The sequence below is a fragment of the Ranitomeya imitator genome, chromosome 5 (genome assembly GCF_032444005.1).
Source record: "Ranitomeya imitator isolate aRanImi1 chromosome 5, aRanImi1.pri, whole genome shotgun sequence".
Classification (NCBI taxonomy): domain Eukaryota; kingdom Metazoa; phylum Chordata; class Amphibia; order Anura; family Dendrobatidae; genus Ranitomeya; species Ranitomeya imitator.
In genome coordinates this window covers 304497945-304513787 of record NC_091286.1, presented here as the reverse complement: position 1 = coordinate 304513787, position 15843 = coordinate 304497945, and the positions used below count along the sequence as shown (strand labels likewise).

Here is a 15843-nt window from a genome sequence, read left to right as displayed (position 1 = left end):
GTCAACGGCAGTGCCAGGTATTGATGCGAGATACTCGCGCGCGTTTCTCGCATTGCACACGCAAGTGTGATACTGGCCTTACTTTAGAAATATACAGTATGAAACAATAAATGAATTAATATTTACTGACGATCTACAACAGTGTTCCCCAACTTTGGTCCTCAAAAGCTACCAACAGGTCGTTTTGAGGATTTCCTTAGTGTTGCACAGGTGATGGAATTATTGCCTGTGCAGGTGATGCAATTATCACCTGTGCAATACTAAGGAAATCCTGAAAACATGACATGACATGTTGGTGGCTCTTGAGGACCGGAGTTGGTGAACACTTATCTACAAGCTATAAAGACTATTGACATATACAATGTATAAATGTCATTTATACACTGCTGTAAAACATTATTTCCTCCACTCAAGTGAGAAAATGTAAAACTGTAATGCTGATGTATACCTTTACCAGTAATCACAGCAATGCTTGTCCTTTCCTCTTTGTTTTCCCAGTGACAAGAGATGAGCAAATTTTTTCGGGTCCCTGCTTATTTGGCAAGCTATAGCACTTACCGAATAAGCTGCATAGGGAACCGGGCTTCCTAGATCGCTCCGGCTGATCATGGGGAGACTGTTTGTGACACAGTCGCGAAACATGCAGCTGCGGAGCCAAGCAGCTGATTGGCAGGAGCAATCTAGGAAGCCAGGTTCCCTCAACAGCTTATTCGGTAAGTGCAATAGCTTGTTGAATAAGCAGGGACCCAATCAAATTTGCTCATCTCTACCAGTAACAGCAGAAATTCTCCACTTAGCTCCAATAGTGATAGCGGTTCCCTCAAAGCAGTCAATATATTGCCCTCCAGTAGTATGTTTTTCATTTTCCCTATATACAGAGGGGGAAAAGTATTTATTCAGCCACCAATTGTGCAAGTTCGCCCACTTAAAAAGATGAGAGAGGCCTGTAATTGACATCATAGGTAGACCACAACTATGAGAGTCAAAATGAGAAAACAAATCCAGAAAATCACTTTGTCTTATTTGGCAAGATGTTTTTGCAAATTATGGTGGAAAATAAGTTTTTGGTCACCTAAAAACATGGAATATTTCTGGTTTTCACAGACCTGTAACTTCTTTAACCCCTTTCTGACATTATACGTACTATCCCGTCGAGGTGGGGTGTGTCGGTATGACCACCAATGGGATAGTACGTCATATGCGATCGGCCGCGCTCCCCCTGTGTTAGCTGACTATCACAGCTGACATCCAGCACTATGTGCCAGGAGCAGTCTGGGACTGCCCCCAGCACATTAACCCCTGGCACACTGTGATCAAACATGATCACAGTGTTCCGACAGTATAGGGAAGCATCGTGCAGGGAGGGGGCTCCCTGCGTGCTTCCCATGAGACCCCCGGAGCAACGTGATGTGATCACATTGCTGCGACGGTCTCTTACCTCCTCCTCCCTGCAGCAGGCCCAGATCCAAAGTGGCCGCGGGGCTGCATCCGGGTCCTGCAGGGAGGTGGCTTACCAGCGCTTACCAGCCTGCAGGCGTGCACATCAGATCGCTGATCTGACACAGTACACAGCAAAGTGTCAGATCAGAGATCTTACACTATAACATGATGCCCCCCCCCCTTGGGGCAATGTTGTAGTGTAAAAAAATAAAAAAAACAATAAAAGTACACAAATTTAGTATCGCCGCATCTGTAACAACCCGACCAATAAAACTGCCCCACTAGTTAACCCCTTCAGGGAACACCGTAAAAAAATAAAAAAACGAGGCAAAAGACAACGCTTTATTATCATACGGCCAAACAAAAAGTGGAATAACACCTGATCAAAAAGATGGATATAAATAACCATGGTACCGCTGAAAACATCATCTTGTCCGGCAAAAAACGAGCCACCATACAGCATCATCAATGAAAAAACATAAAAGTTTTAGTCCCCAGAATAAAGTGATGCAAAAATAATTATTTTTTCTATAAAATAGTTTTTATCGTATAAAAGCGCCAAAACATTAAAAAATGAAATAAATGAGATATCGCTGTAATCGTACTGACCCGATGAATAAAACTGCTTTATCCATTTTACCAAACACGGAAAGGTATAAATGCCTTCCCCAAAAAAAATTCATGAATAGCTGGTTTTTGGTCTTTCTGCCTCACAAAAATCGGAATAAAAAGTGATCAAAAAAGTCACATGCCCGAAAATGTTACCAATAAAAACATCAACTCATCCCTCAAAAAACAAGACCTCACATGACTCTGTGGACCCAAATATGGAAAAATTATAGCTCTCAAAATGTGGTAACGCAAAAAATATTTTTTGCAATAAAAAGCGTCTTTCAGTGTGTGACGGCTGCCAATCATAAAAATCTGCTAAAATACCCGCTATAAAAGTAAATCAAACCCCCCTTCATCACCACCTTAGTTAGGGAAAAATGAAAAAAATATATTTATTTCCATTTTCCCATTAGGGTTAGGGCTCGGGTTAGGGCTAGGGTTAGGGCTAGGGCTAGGGTAAGGGTTAAGTCACGGGTTAGGGTTAAAGCTAGGAATAGGGTTAGGGCTAGGGTTAGGGTTAGGGCTAGAGTTAGGGATAGGGTTAGGGCTAGGGTTAGGGTTGGGGCTAGGGTTAAGGCTACAGTTAGGGTTGGTGTTATGAAAGGCAATTCAGTACTACAATGGACATAGCGGTCAGAGCACATACAGTGATCTGACAATAACCCAAAATCATAGAATGAGCTCTGAGACGTGGGAACTCTGCAGACCGCAATCCCTAATCCTCTCCAAACAACACTAGAGGCAGCCGTGGATTGCGCCTAACTCTGCCTATGCAACTCGGCACAGCCTGAGAAACTAACTAGCCTGAAGATAGAAAATTAGCCTACCTTGCCTCAGAGAAATACCCCAAAGGAAAAGGCAGCCCCCCACATATAATGACTGTGAGTTAAGATGAAAAGACAAACGTAGAGATGAAATAGATTCAGCAAAGTGAGGCCCGACCTTCTTAACAGATCGAGGATAGAAAAGGTAACTTTGCGGTCTACACAAAACTGTCATGATTCCAATGGCAGGGAATCACAAAAGGACAAGCACCAACGAGCTCTAGGGTGATGGAACCTGAGCTGACCGCGACCCTAAACCTGAACACACAAATAACAATAGCCGGGGAACGTGCCTACGTTGATCCTAGACGTCTCGCACCAGCCGAAGATCTAACTTCCCCTATTAGAAGAAACACAGACCTCTCTTGCCTCCAGAGAAATACCCCACAGAAATAGCAGCCCCCCACATATAATGACGGTGAAATGAGAGGAAGGCACATACACAGTATGAAAACAGATTCAGCAAAATGAGGCCCGCTAAAACTAGATAGCAGAGGATACAAAAGTAAACTGCGCGGTCAGCAAAAAACCCTTCAAAAAACCATCCTGTAATTACTTGAACTCATGTTCCAACTCATGGAACATGAGGAGCAATTACAGCCCACTAGAGCAACCAGCAGCAAAGAGACAATTATATGCAAGCTGGACAAGACAAAAATAAAGCAAAACGTGGAACAAGAAAATCAAAACTTAGCTTGTCCTGAAGATTACTGAAGCCAGAAGCTGAGGTAACAAAACACTCTGATAACCTTGATAGCCGGCGGGGAAATGACAAGAAAGCCCGGTTAAATAGGAAACTCCCAAATCCTAATAGAACAGGTGGACACCAGAGACAGCAGAACACAAATCACCCAGTACCATCAGTAACCACCAGAGGGAGCCCAAAAACAGAACTCATAACACAAAACCCTAAAGAAAACCACGCAAAGTGGGCAAAAAGACCCTCCGTACCGAACTAACGGCACGGAGGTACACCCTCTGTGTCCCAGAGCTTCCAGCAACAAAATAGACAAGCTGGACAGAAAAAATAGCAAAGAAATAGCAAAGAAGAACTTAGCTATGCAGAGCAGCAGGCCACAGGAATGATCCAGGGAAAAGCAAGTCCAACACTGGAACATTGACAGGAAGCCAGGATCAAAGCATTAGGTGGAGTTAAGTAGAGAAGCACCTAACGACCTCACCAGATCACCTGAGGGAGGAAACTCAGAAGCCGCAGTACCACTTCCCTCCACCAACAGAAGCTCACAGAGAGAATCAGCCGAAGTACCACTTGTGACCACAGGAGGGAGCTCTGCCACAGAATTCACAACAGGTTGGGGCTAAAGTTAGGGTTAGGGTTTGGATTACATTTAAGGTTGGGAATAGGGTTGGGATTAGGGTTAGGGGTGTGTCAGGGTTAGGGGTGTGGTTAGGGTTACCATTGGGATTAGGGTTAGGGGTGTGTTTGTATTAGGGTTTCAGTTACAATTGGGGAGTTTCCACTGTTTAGGCACATCAGGGGCTCTCCAAACGCGACATTCCAGCCAATTTTGCGCTGAAAAAGTAAAACAGTGCTCCTTCCCTTCCAAGCTCTCCCGTGTACTCAGGACACATTGGACAACAACTTTTATAGTCCAATTTCTCCTGTTACCCTTGGGAAAATACAAAACTGGAGGCTAAAAAATAATTTTTGTGGAAAAAAAGATTTTTTATTTTAACGGCTTTGCGTTATAAACTCTAGTGAAACACTTGGGGGTTCAAAGTTCTCACAACACATCTAGATAAGTTCCTTGGGGGGTCTAGTTTCCAATATGGGGTCACTTGTAGGGGGTTTCTACTCTTTAGGTACATTAGGGGATCTGCAATTGCAATGTGACCATTTCATCTAAGTCTGCATTCCAAATGGCGCTCCTTCACTTCCGAGCCCTCCCATGCGCCCAAACGGTGGTTCCAGCCAACATATGGGGTATCAGCGTACTCAGTACAAATTGGACAACAACTTTTGGGTCCAATTTCTCCTGTTACCCTTGGAAAAATACAAAACTGGGGGCTAAAAAATATTTTTTGTGGGGAAAAAAAGAATTTTTATTTTCATGGCTCTGCGTTATAAACAGTAATGAAACACTTGGGGGTTCAAAGCTCTCGCAACACATTTAGATGAGTTCCTTAGGGGGCCTACTTTCCAAAATGGTGTCACTTGTGGGGGGTTTCAATGTTGAGGCACATTAGTGGCTCTCTAAAAGCAACATGGCGTCCAATCTCAATTCCAGTCAATTTTGCATTGAAAAGTCAAATTGCGCTCCTTCCCTTCCGAGCTCTGCCATGCGCCCAAACAGTGGTTTACTCCCACATATGGGGTATCAGCATACTCAGGAAAAATTGTACAACAACTTCTGGAGTCCAATTTATTCTCCTACACTTGGGAAAATAAAAAATTGTGGGTGAAAAAATCATTTTTGTGAAAAAGTATGATTTTTGTTTTTACGGCTCGGCATTTAAACTTCTGTGAATCACTTAATGGGTCAAGGTGCTCACCACACATCTAGATAAGTTCGTTAGTGTGTCTACTTTCCAAAATGGTGTCACTTGTGGGGGGTTTCAATGTTTAGGCACATCAGGGGCTCTCCAAACGCAACATGGCGTCCCATCTCAATTCCAGTCAATTTTGCATTAAAAAGTCAAATGGCGCTCCTTCGCTTCCAAGCTCTGCCATTCGCCCAAACAGTGTTTTACCCCAACATATGTGGTATCAGCATACTCAGGACAAATTGTACAACAACTTTTGGCATCCATTTTCTCCTGTTACCCTTAATAAAATAAAACAAATTGGAGCTGAATTAAATTTTTTGCGAAAAAAAGTTAAATGTTCATTTTTATTTAAACATTCCAAAAATTCCTGTGAAACACCTGAAGGGTTAATAAACTTCTTGAATGTGGTTTTGAGCACCTTGAGGGGTGAATTTTTTAGAATGGTGTCACACTTGGTTATTTTCTATCATATAGATCCCTCAAAATGACTTCAAATGAGATGTGGTCCCTAAAAAAAATGGTGTTGTAAAGATGAGAAATTGCTTGTCAACTTTTAACCCTTATAACTCCCTAACAAAAAAATATTTAGGTTCCAAAATTATGCTGATGTAAAGCAAACATGTGTAAAATATTACTTATTAAGTATTTTGTGTGACAAATCTCTGTGAATTAAGGGCATAAAATTCAAATTTGGAAAATTGCAAAAATTTCTAAATTTTTGCCAAATTTCCATTTTTTTCACAAATAAACACAGGTAATATCAAAGAAATTTTACCACTCTCATTAAGTATAATATGTCACGAGAAAACTATGTCAGAATCACCAGGATCCGTTGAAGCGTTCCAGAGTTATAACCTCATAAAGGGACAGTGGTCAGAATTGTAAAAATTGGCCTGGTCAGTAACGTGCAAACCACCCTTGGGGGTAAAGGGGTTAAGAGGCTCCTCTGTCCTCCACTCATTACCTGTAGTAATGGCACCTGTTTGAACTTGTTATCAGTATAAAAGACACCTGTCCTCAACCTCAAACAGTCACACTCCAAACTCCACTATGGTGAAGACCAAAGAGCTGTTGAAGGGCACCATGAACAAAATTGTAGCCCTGCACCAGGCTGGGAAGATTGAATATGCAATAGGCAAGCAGCTTGGTATGATGAAATCAATTGTGGGAGCAATAATAAGAAAATGGAAGACATATAAGATCACTGATAATCTCTCTTGATCTGGCTCTCCACGCAAGATATCCTCTCGTGTGGTCAAAATGATCACAAGATCAGTGAGCTAAAATCTCTGAACCACACGGGGGGCTTAGTGAATGACCTGCATAGAGGTAGGACCACCGTAACAAAGGCTACCATCGGTAACACATTACGCCTCCAGGGACTCAGATCCTTCTGTGCCAGACGTGTCCCCCTGCTTAAGCCATTACAAGTCTGGGCCCATCTTAAGTTTGCTAGATAGCAATTGGATTATCCAGAAGAGTATTGGGAGAATGTCATATGGTCCGATGAAACCAAAGTAGAACTGTTTGGTAGAACCAAAACTCATCGTGTTTGGAGGAGACAGAATGCTGAGTACCATGCAAAGAACACCATACCTACTGTGAAGCATGGGGAGGGCAGCATCATGCTTTGGGGCTGTTTCTCTGCAAACGGACCAGGACAACTGATCCGTGTATATGAAAGAATGAATGGGGCCATGTATCGTGAGAATTTGAGTGTAAACCTCCTTCCATCAGCAAGGGCATTGAAGATGATAAGTGGATGGATCTTTCAGCTTGATAATGATCCCAAGCACACCACCATGACAATGAAGGAGTGGCTTCGTAAGAAGCATATGAAGGTCCTGGAGTGGCCTAATCAGTCTCTAGACCTCAACCCCATATAAAACCTTTGGAGGGAGATGAAAGTCCATGTTGCCCAGTGACAGGTCCAAAATATCACTGCTCTAAAGGATATCTGTATGGAGGAATGGGCCAGCATACCACCAACAGTGTGTACTAACCTTGTGAAGACTTACAGAAAACATTTGACCTTTGTCATTGCCAAAAAAGGATATATAACAAAATATTGAGATTAACTTTTGTTAATGACCAAATACTTATTTTCCACCGTAATTTGCAAAAAAAATCTTGCCAACTCAGACAAGGTCATTTTCTGGATTTGTTTTCTCATTTTGACTTTCAGAGTTGTGGTCTTCCTATCATGTCAGTTACAGGCCTCTCTCATCTTTTTAAGTGGGAGAACTTGCACAATTGGTGGCTGACTAAATACTTTTTCCCCACTGTATGTAGAGTGCTTAACTCCCACTTTAACTGTGTTTCCATTTCCTAAGAAAGTTTTTTAACCCCTTCATGACATGCCCCTTACTAGTACGGCGCATGTCGTGTCTCCCCCTTTAATGTGGGCTCCGGCGGTGAGCCCACATCAAAGTTGTGACATGTCAGCTGTTTTGTACAGCTGACACGTGCGTGCAATAGCGGCAGGTGGAATCATGATCCACCTGCCGCTATTAACCAGTTAAATGCCGCTGCAAACGCTGACAGCAGCATTTAACTACAGTCTCCTTGAGACCTCTATGGTTACTGATGCCGGCTTGCTGTCAGCGCCACCCTGCGGTCGGTGCTCATAGCAAGCCTGCAATCCAGCTACATGGGAGCGATCTGATGATCGCTGCTATCTAGCAGAGCCGATCAGGCTATGCCAACTTCTAGCCTCCCATGGAGACTATTGAAGTATGGCAAACGTTAAGCAAAAATGTTTTAAAAAATATGAAAAAAAATATATATATAAAAGTTTAAATCACCCCTCTTCCATCCCATCCAAAATAAAACAATAAAAAAAATCAAACATACACATATTTGGTATCGCCGCATTCAGAATCGCCCGATCTATCAATAAAAAAAGAATTAACCTGATCGCTAAACAGCGAAGCAAGAAAAAAAATTGAAATGCCAGAATTACGTTTTTTTGGTCACCACGACATTGCATTAAAATGCAATAACGGGCGATCAAAAGATTGCATCTGCACAAAAAGGGTATCAATAAAAACGTCAGCTTGGCATGCAAAAAATAAGCCCTCCTCTCACCCAAGATCCTGAAAAAGGGAGATGCTACGGGTCTCGGAAAATGGCGCAATTTCTTTTTTTTAGCAAAGTTTTGAATTATTTTTCACCACTTAAATAAAATATAACCTAGACATGTTTGGTGTCTATGAACTCGCAATGACCTGGAGAATCACAATGGCAGGTCAGTTTTAGCATTTAATGAACCTTGCAAAAGAGCCAAATAAAAAACAAGTGTGGGATTGCACTTTTTTTGAAATTTCACCGCACTTGGAATTTTTTTCCCATTTTCTAGTACAAGACATGGTAAAACCAATGGTGTCGTTCAAAAGTACAACTCGTCCCGCAAAAAAATAAGCCCTCACATGGCCAAATTGACGGAAAAGTAAAAAAGTTATGGCTCTGGGAAGGAGGGGAGCGAAAAACGAAAACGCAAAAACGAAAAAGGGCTGCATCTTGAAGGGGTTAAAGATTAACTTCATGTCATTTGAAAGTCACAACAGTGCCTCCCTTTTGTTACTAGAAACAAAAGAGTCTACATAGTTTTAATAACAGTGATGTGAAGACTTCCCTTACCCCCAGTTATCACAGCAGTGCTTCCTTCCTAAATTTGCCATAGCAGACAATTCACATTTACAGACGTCACACCAGGGTCTCCATATTTCAATAGTCACAGAAAACTCCTTCACAGAGTAGTCACAACCTGCTTCAACATTTCTTCAGCACTCTATTTCTCCCAGTAGTAGCGTAAGAGGACTAAAGGGAATTTTTGCAATGAAGTATTAGAGCACCATAAGGTAGACCCAGAGAGCCTCTGGAATAGATGTATCACTGCAGAGTTAGGTGTCTCATGCCAGGCAGTCCAGCTATTGGGTGCCCCCAACACTAATTGGCACCTTATTGACAATGTACAAAGGATGCTACCAATCAGGGGTGTGGGTGAAGTTAAACACAGCTCAGTATTCATAGCACTACTACATCTATTCCAGAGAAAACAGTGATTTTATCAAAACTGCACCTGTGTATCCAGCGACGTATCACTTACAGGTTTGATTTTAAAATCATTTTTTCAAGCTGGTGTTATAAAGTATTCTAATTTACCGAGATAATGACTTTTGGGTTTTCATTGGCTGTAAGCCATAATCATCAACATTAAGAGAAATAAACACTTGAAATGCATAACTCTGTTTGTAATGACTCTATCTAATATATGAGTTTCACTTTTTGTATTGAAGAACTGAAATAAATTAACTTTTTGATGATATTCTAATTTTGTGACATGCACCAGTATATATAAGTCCAATGCACTGACCAACCTCAGACACGTATGGAAGGAGTCAAAACACATTGTGTTTTTAAAGAAATGTTTATTTTATTTTTCCTGTAATTTTTTGGTAATTTTTCCATTTGATTACATCTGATATCCTGGGAGTGCCCTTCACTTGGTATCTCCACTTTTTTGGCTAAACTGTTTGTTAAGCTTTTGTAGTCAGAAGACTATATAGCATAATAAATGGCTTTATTGAACAGTAATCTGAGCACAATGAATTTTCTTCACATTGATTTTAATACCAATGGGAATTCCTGACAGATTTTGAGGGAATGTGTCCAATTCAAGTTTTGGCTGATTTGCTCATGTCTAATATACACATACAGTACGTTCACATGTTTGCATACACATTGTAAAAAACATACACACATCTACACAAACAAAATATTCATATATACTGTGACACACATAAACAAATATATAAACACCACCATACATAAATAATTACAGTTACACAAATATATACATTGCGACAAAAACACTTCGAGACACATGCAACACATACAGGACATTAATAAATATACTGCACAAGCACAAGTGGTTTGCAAAAGTATTCACAACTATGCATTTTTCATGTTTTGCTACCTCACAAACTGGAATTTTACTGTTTTTTCTGTGAACATTTGCATCAGTTCATGTAAAGAACATGTCTACAACTGTAAACATTTGGTTTTCTTTTTATTCTGAAGCAAACAACAAATAGGGCAAAATAACCGAAAACTTCAGTGTGCATAACTATTCACTACCCTAAAGTCAGTAATTTGTAGAACCTCCTTTTGCAGCAATTACAGCTGCAAGTCAATTTAGATAAGTCCCTATGAGCTTTCCATATCTTGCCACTAGGATTTTTGCTCATTCTGCCACAGACTCTCTATTGGATTACGGTCTGGGCTTTGACTAGTCAACTCCAAAACATTTACATATTTCCTCTTTAGGTACTGTCACACTAAGCGACGTTGCAGCGATACCGACAACAATCCGGATCGCTGCAGCGTCGCTGTTTGGTCGCTGGAGAGCTGTCACACAGACAGCTCTCCAGCGACCAACGATCCCGAGGTCCCCGGTAACCAGGGTAAACAACGGGTTACTAAGCGCAGGGCCGCGCTTAGTAACCCGATGTTTACCCTGGTTACCATCGTTAAAGTAAAAAAAACAACCACTACATACTTACCTACCGCTGTCTGTCCCCGGCGCTGTGCTTCTCTGTACTGGCTGTGAGCGCCGGGCAGCCGGCAAGCAGAGCGGTGACGTCAACGCTCTGCTTTCCGGCCGCTGTGCTCACAGCCAGAGCAGAGAAGCAGAGCGCCGGGGACAGACAGCAGTAGGTAAGTATGTAGTGGTTGTTTTTTTTACTTTAACGATGGTAACCAGGGTAAACATCGGGTTACTAAGCGCGGCCCTGCGCTTAGTAACCCAATGTTTACCCTGGTTACCAGCGAAGACATCGCTGAATCGGCATCACACACGCCGATCCAGCGATGTCAGCGGGAGATCCAGCGACGAAACAAAGTTCTGGACTTTCTTCCCCGACCAGCGATATCACAGCAGGGGCCTGATCGCTGCTGCCTGTCACACTGGACGATATCGCTAGCCAGGACGCTGCAACATCACGGATCGCTAGCGATATCGTCTAGTGTGACGGTACCTTTAGTGTTGCTTTATTAGTATGCTTTGGGTCACTATCATGTTGGAGCGTGAATCTCCGACCCAGTCTCCAATCACTGACAGAAACTGGCTGAAACAGGTTTTGCTCAAGAGTATACCTCTATTTCACACCATCCATCTCCCATTGACTCAGGCCATTTTCCCTGTGCTTACTGTGGAAAATGATCTGCACAGTATGATGATGACACTACCATGTTTCACTGTGGGAATGATGTTCTTGGGGTGATGAGTTGTGTTGGTTTGGCACCAGAAATAGTGTTTACCTTGGTGGACAAAAAGATCAATTTTGGACTCAACTGACCACATCATCTTCCTCCATACATTTGGGGATTTTCCCACGTGTCTTTTGGAAAATGCAAAATGAGCCTTGCAATTTTAGTGTGTTAGTAAAGTTATTTTCAGGCCACTCTTCCATAAAGGCCACCTTTTTGGCATGTACAGCTTATTGTGAATCTATTGTCTATTGTGAATCTATGGACAAATATTGCAGTCTCTGCTTGGGAATTCTACAGCTACAGCCATTGGACTCTGTCCTGCCTCTCTGATTAATGTCCTCTTTGACCAAGCTAAGGTTTTTGGCGATACAGGGCAGGTTTGTTGTGGTATCATGTTCTTTCCACTTGATAATAATGGATTTGATGTTGCTCCTGGGGATCATCAGTGATTGAAATATGTTTTTGCAATCCAACCTTGACTTGCACTTCTCAACAAATTTGTCCCTGACTTGTGTGGAGATCTCCTTGGTCTTTATTGTGTTTTTTGGTTAGTGGTGCCTCTTGCTTAATGGCGTTGCACCCTCTGTGTCTTTCAGAAAAGGTGTGTATATACTGACAGATCATGTGATACTTAAATTACACACAGGTGGATTTCCTTTCACCAAGCATGTGACTTAAAAAGGTAATTGCTTACACCAGATATTTTAGGGGCTTCATAGCAAAAGGGGTGAAAACATATTCATAAGTAAATTTTTAGTTATTTGATTCCATAAATTAAATTTATTCCTATATTTTCTCACTTCATTTCACCAACTTAGACAATTTAGTGCTGATGAATCACACACAAATCGGATTACAAAAATATTTAAACACAAGTTTTGCAACAAAGTCCATGTAGTGTTTAGATTTTACCAGTAGATTAGGATATGGCACAAAGCTTTGCATTCACATTCAAATGTTCATCAGCTAGTAGAAGAGAACAGAGATGAGAAGCCACGTGGAGTAAGGGAATAACTTAAGTGTTTTACCACTGTTACTGTTCCCAGTTTTTGTGTGCCCTTGCATCTATATAAATAGCTAGTGTAAAACAAAGCAAATCTTTCAAGGGAAGAAAAGAGAAAAAAATATTTTCAAAATGTAAAATAACAAAATATTGATATTTAAAATGTCATATTTAAAATACAATTCACCTTCTCATAAGTTGAGAGATTGGGATTCCTACTTTTATTCATTAGTTCCAGACTTGCCATCAAGAATTAGGTGGCTTATTTGGAAGGCTTCACCAAAATGACTGACACTATGAATTAAAATTTGCTTCAAATCCCATTGGTGCGCACTAGTTTTCTCTCTTCTCTCTCAGGATAGTCTGGAAAAGGGATACATGTATTATTGCCGATTCCCCACTGGCTCTAAAAAGAGGTATCATAATTTCCTTTGTGATACAGGCTCTTAGGATCAGTTGGGGTTCCTTATCGAACATTTGGCACTTATGAGGAAGGGTGATAACTATTTACAATGCCAAAATGATGTTTTTTTCTTTCTTTTTATACCAATTATACTGATTTTAAACATTGAGGCTGACAACCTTTTCTGAGCATGTCTTATATTCTATTTTTTTTTTTAATTTTCAGTGTAGGTACACTATAGATGATTTAAAATCGAAAAAGCCTACATTGTGTTCCTGTCTTGGACTTCAGGCTAATACATTTTAACAAACATTCTTTCTGAGTTTTTCACAAACTTCAGATTAATTTTAGTTCTGCATATCCTTTCTTTAAACTTTGGTATAATTCCCGTCTCTTTGTTTGCTAATAATGTAGCTCTTTTTCAATAGCCAGCAGCAAGAAGTATAAAACCAATAAGAGCTGAACATTAGTGATGAGTGAGTGTGCTCATTACTCGAGATATCCGAGCATGCTCAGGGGTTCTCTGAGTATTTTGGGCATGCTCGGAGATTACGTTTGAGTCGCTGCAGCTGCATGACTTGGTGATATGCCCTCTCTTGGCAGGTGGGGATTCCCCAAAAAACAGGCAATCCCTTCATGTGTTCAGGTTGTCTAGCAGCCACAAATCATGCAGCTGTGATGAATCAAACATAATCTCCAAGCAAAATACTCGGAGAACACCCAAGTATGCTTGGAAATTTAAAGTAATGAGCACACTCGCGCATCACTACTGAACATACTTTTTTAAGTGAATCTGCAAGCTGAGAGAAGCATGATCTATGGGCAAAGACCCTATTTCCAGAGATGTGTCACTCGATAGACTGTAGTTTTAATAGAATAAATGTCTAAACAGCATATTATCACTACAGGACTAGGTATCATGTGCACACCAGTCAGTATAATCTTGCTGACAATGCACAATGTACACAGGAAACTTCCTATCAGTAATGTAGGTGGGGATAAACAGAGCTCAGCATTTATAGCAGTGTTACAACTACAGCAGGGAAAACAAGGATTCTATCCAAACCAAACAAGCAGTCCAATAAGTGATATATCGCTGGAATCAGGCTCTCTCTGCTCCTACATCATGCTGCTCTCAGATTACACAGCAAAAACCTTGATATTCATTACCTTTTAGGGCCCCATAAAACACCATAGTTTGCTTCTATTCTAAGTATACACATTTGTGTATCACCATCTAAAGTACTACCTTCCTGTGTACACTACTGTTTTTTTCATTATTGAAAACATTTTTACTTGCATGGTGATCATCTGGTAATAGTATGTTGGGCAGCATGGTAGTTCAGTGGTTAGCATTGCAGCGCTAGGGTCCTGGGTTCAAATCCCACTAAGGACAACATCTGCAAAAAATGTGTATGTTCTCCCTATGTTTGAATGGGTTCCTCCAGGTTCTGCAGTTTCTTTCCACATTCCAAAGACATACAGACAGTGAATGTGGATTGTGAGCCAGATTAGCGATAGTGATGATGATGTATGTAAAACGCTGCTAAATATGATAGAGGTATATAAGCAAAGCATAATAAATAAATAAAAAATAAACAGTAGACATGAAGTTATCTGTCTCGTTCACTTCGTAATATGGATCTGGGCAGAGCTGAACTAACTCTTTAATTTGACATGCTGAACACATTCAATAGATGTTCGAGATTGGCCAACGTGCTTTAGTAGAATTTAATTCTACTAGAATTCTACAAAAATCTGCGTTCTGGACAATGCTGATTTTTTTTAGTAATGCACTCCGTGCAAGTTAAGTAAGATGGCGGCCAGCTGCAGCAGCCATCTCACTGAACAGAGGAAATTTGGAAAAAGGTTAAACAGGAAAAAACATGTCTCAATACTCACCTCTCGGGGTGCCCCAACGGCTCCCTGCTTGCTGTCCAGTCCTCCACGCCCCCTTTAATTTTCATCTTCAGCTGGGTGTTTCCTCTAGAAATCGGCTTCCATCTGGGATCAGACCCACTGAGATCACTGTGCCTTCTTCGGGGCCTATTCGTAGCCTAATGTCTCAACCTTGCGAGAACACCGAGCCGGAGATGCAACAGGATGGAATCAAATTTCCCGTTAAAATCCTCTCAACCATGCAAATCTGAATATTGTCAGATCCGCTCATCTTCATTGATGGAAGAATTTATTTTTCTCTTTTAGTACAATATGCACCTCATGCCCTGTTCATGAATAAACAGTTATCTTACACTAAACACCTGCAGTTATTTTCTGAAATGTTTCAGACATGATAGAAAAGTGCTAAAATATCTGTTGGCGCTCTGAATCGCTCACATTTTCTGACACATTTGTATACTTTATAAATAAGCATCTGCTTGCATTATGCAGAGGGTTGAGTGCAGTTGACCCATAATTCATTGTGAAATTAAAATAAAAAAGTAGCAGAAATGACTAAAAAAATAAAACAGGACAAGGCATACAGATTAGGTATGAGAGAAGGTGCACGGTGATACTTGGATATCACGCGAATATCTGGGTACTCCAATGTGCACGTTACTCAGAGAGCATCAGCTAGTACGCGATTTCAAACTAAAATCCCCACCCCTCATGTTTGGCACCTGATGCACAGAAAATAAGCATGCGAAGATTGCCTGCATATCGGTGTAATACCATAGCCATCTTGGTAGTGGCATTGCTGTCATTGGCAGGCCATGTGACATCATCAGGGGTTCTAAAAGGACAGGCACCGCCGGGATCAGCACACTGATTCCATTGCA

At 41.1% G+C, this 15843-nt stretch overlaps 1 protein-coding gene across 2 annotated transcripts in view; it reads left to right on the top strand.

The window, feature by feature from the left end:
- GRIK2 (glutamate ionotropic receptor kainate type subunit 2) overlaps positions 1-15843 on the top strand; it is a 1405635-nt gene that overhangs the window by 748235 nt on the left and 641557 nt on the right. The window lies entirely within an intron of this gene.